This window comes from Mandrillus leucophaeus, unplaced genomic scaffold (assembly GCF_000951045.1).
Source record: "Mandrillus leucophaeus isolate KB7577 unplaced genomic scaffold, Mleu.le_1.0 Scaffold927, whole genome shotgun sequence".
NCBI classification, from domain to species: domain Eukaryota; kingdom Metazoa; phylum Chordata; class Mammalia; order Primates; family Cercopithecidae; genus Mandrillus; species Mandrillus leucophaeus.
The window spans coordinates 655,304-659,015 of record NW_012110108.1 but is presented as its reverse complement, the minus strand read 5'-3'; the positions used below and the strand labels follow the sequence as shown (position 1 = coordinate 659,015).

At 41.9% G+C, this 3,712-nt stretch overlaps 1 pseudogene; it reads right to left on the bottom strand.

Moving 5' to 3' along the window:
• Positions 1 to 2,704: 2,704 nt before the first annotated feature.
• On the bottom strand, positions 2,705 to 3,177 carry LOC105532027 (annotated as a pseudogene).
• Between the last annotated feature and the right edge of the window lie 535 nt (positions 3,178 to 3,712).

Here is a 3,712-nt window from a genome sequence, read left to right as displayed (position 1 = left end):
TAACCAAGCAAATATAACATTAGAACATTTTTGTTTTTTTAAACTCCCCAAGCTGCAACATTAAATGCGGAATGCCTACTTAGTGGGCCCAAACCAATACATTCTGCTTGATCCAACTTTATGTTCCTTCCACCATTATCCCACACCCTTAATATCCATTCCCATCCTTGTTCTCCAGATTTCTGCTTATATAAATTAGAAAACTTTAGCAGTTCTTTTGAAGTGTAGTGCACCTTATCATGGGTTACACCAGAACTTCACCTCTAGGGGTCTGCTGAACTTTAATTATAGGTCTAGAAGCAGTCAGGGGTGTTGGGGGTGGGTACTGAGGAAAATCAGCAATATCTTGCCTGGCAACTGCCTCAGGGGAGGCCATTACTATTGCCTCAGGCAGTGCAGGGTTAATCTTCTCAGACAAAGGTGGAAAGGCTGATGGCAGCATGGGGGGTGGGGGTGGGGAGGGGATATTGCCACCACTGGGGATGGGGAGGCTGTTTCCTCTGGCAAAAAAGGCTCATCAGAATTCAGGAGCTTCGGGCCCTCAGCCTCACCAGGGTCCTCCCATACGTCCCCATTCCAAGTTGCAGGGTCCCATTTTTTTTCCCAACCAATGCCCTCATTTTAACAGTAGACACCTGGTGAGGCTGTGCGTGCACCTTTTGTTGCAGATCAGCCACTGGCATGATAAAAGCTTGTGTCTGATTTTCCATAATTTCAACTCTTTCTCTATCGGAGATAAGACCCTCATTCAGGGCAATCTTAGAATTTGAGGCTCAATATGTGCACCTGGAGACAGGAGATAGAATCTGAGTTCATTGTTTTCTTTCATCACTTTGTCCATTGAACTTAGGAACAACCAACCAACTTCATTATATTCCTTGGTTCTCCACATATGGTCAAAGGCATTATGTGTAGAGTCACTAAACTCCTTGTCTCTCATGAGTGGTGAATCAGGAGTATTAAATGTGTTTATTTTGCATAACTCTCTCAACAGTTCACACCAAGGACTATCAGTATTTTTCATACTGTTAGAAATAGAATCCTTAGCATTTTTGGGTCTAATCATATTAAGCGGCCAACTCCAGAAACTCCAAAACCAATGAAAGAACTCCATCCTTAATATTCTGTTCCTCTAGAATCACTCCTGTTACCAAAATCTGTGTTAGAGTTCTCTAGAGGGACAGGACTAATAGGATAGATGTATATATGAAAGGGAGTTTATTAAGGAGTATTGACTCACATGATCACAACGTAAAGTCCCACAATAGGCTGTCTGCAAGCTGAGAAGCAAGGAAGCCAGTCTGAGTCCCAAAACCTCAAAAGTAGGGAAGCTGACAGTGCGGCCTTTAGTCTGTGGCCAAAGGCCCAAGAGACCCTGGCAAACCACTAGTCTAGTGTAGGTCCAAGAGTCCAAAAGCTGAAGAGCTTGGAGTCTGATGCTCAAATGCAGGAAGCATCCAGCACTGGAGAAAGATGGAAGCCAGAAGTCTTTCACCAGTTTAGTCCTTTCAAATTACTGTGCCTGCTTTTAAGAGGTGCTGGCAGCTGATTAGATGGTACCCACCCAGATAGATGGTGTGTCTGCCTCTCCTAGATCACTGACTGAAATGTTAATCTCCTTTGGCATCACCCTCACAGACACACACAGGAACAATACTTTGTGTCTTTCAATCCAATCAAGTTGACATTCAATATTAACCATCACACTACTCCCCGACTTCTGTGTCTCCAGTGTCCATTATACCACTCTGCATGCCTTTGCACATTTATAACTTATCTCCTACTTATAAATTAGAGCATGTTGTATTTGGTTTTTCGTGATTGGATTACTTCATTTAGAATAATGACTTTAGTTCCACCCAAGTTTCTGCAAAAGACATTATTTCATTCTTTCTTATGGCTGAGTAGTATTCCATGGTGTACATATATCATATTTTCTTTATTGACTCATTGGTTGATGGAGACTTAGGTTGGTTCCATGTGTTTCCAATTGTGAACTGTGCTGCAATGAACATGTGTGTGCAGATGTCTTTGTTAATGTAGTGACTTCTTTTCCTTTGGGTAGATACCCACTAGTGGAATTGCTGCATTGAGTGGTATATCTACTTTTAGTTCTGTGAGAAATCTCCATGCTGTTTTCCATAGAGGTTGTATTTATTTGCATTCTCACCAGCAGTGTGTAGATGTTCCCTTTTCACCACATCCATGCCAACATCTATTGTTTTTTGACCTTTTAATAATGGCCATTCTGGGGGTGGAGAGTCGGTAAGGTGGTATCTTATTGTGGTTTTAACTTGCATTTTCTTGATGATTAGTGATGTTGAGCATTTTTTCATATAATTTTTGGCCATTTGTATATCTTTTTTTTTTGAGAAATATCTGTTCATATCATTTGCCCACTTTTTAATGGAATTATTATTATTTTATTTATTTATTTATTTATTTATTTATTTATTTATTTATTTGCAGAGCTAGCTGAGGTTTTATTTTGTTAAAAAAAAAAAAAAAGAATTGTTTTGTAGCTGGAGGTATGGGCAAAGGGGGTCCCCCAGGCAGTAAACTTGCCCTCGTGGGTGAGCTGAGGGCTAGGGCTGAGGCTCAGGGTGGGTCTCCCTATCCCTGTGCTCCTCTGCACAGCAGCCTCCCCTCACAGACTCTGGTGCACCTGCAGGAGGGGCAGGCTGGGAGGGGCTACCATGGCTATTCACTTGGGCAGCAGGTCAGAGGACTTGGACACCAGCTTTCCATCGCAGGTCTCGATCTTCTTCACAACAACGGCCCTGGGGAGCTGGTGCGGCTGAACGAGCTGAAGCCCAGGCCATAGCTGAGGCCGGGGCTTGTGAGGCCCCCATAAGCCGAGCTCAGACCATCTGCATAGCCGCTAGTACTAATGGTCTTTGTATAGACACTCATGTTCTGCATTCCAGACTCCAGCCGGCTCTCTTCGCCTGCCAGCAGCTTCTTGTAGGTGGCGATCTCGATGTCCAGGGCCAGCTTGACTTTCATCAGCTCCTGGTACTCACAGAGCTACTGTGGCATGTCCTGCTTAGCTCACTGCAGGGCGGCCTCCTGCTCGGACAGCTTGGTGTTGGCATCCCTGACGGCCAGCTCCCTGCGCTGCTCAGCATCTGTGATGGTGGCCTCCAGGGAAGCCCTCTGGCCTTTCATTAGGTGCATACTTCGCGAATATTTTCTCCCATTCTGCAGGTTGTCTGTTTACTCTGCTGATTATACACCAACCTTCTTAAATCTATACATTTACTTATTTCCAAGATATGGAATGTTTCTAGCCATAGTTTACTTAAACAATTTTTTTTGCCCCATTTTCTCTTTTATCTCCTTCTGGGATTCAAATTACACTTAGGCTAGACTTTGACATTGCATCTAAATCCAAGAATATCTGTAATTAAAAAAAAATCAATTTCCCTCTAAGGATTAGATAATTTTTATTCTTCTAATTTCAAGATCATTGCCTTTTTCTTCTGTAATCTCTTTTCTGTTAATAAGCCGAAAGAGTTAATTTTATAGATATATATTGTATCTTTCATTTCTAATACTTTCATTAAAATTTTTATTTATCTTCTGAGATTTCTTAATATTTTATTTATTTTGAGTATCTTATTGTATCTCACAAAGTGGAATTGTATAAACTGATTTAAACTTCTCCTACTATACCAATATCTTGGTCATCTTTGACTTGGTACCTACCAAT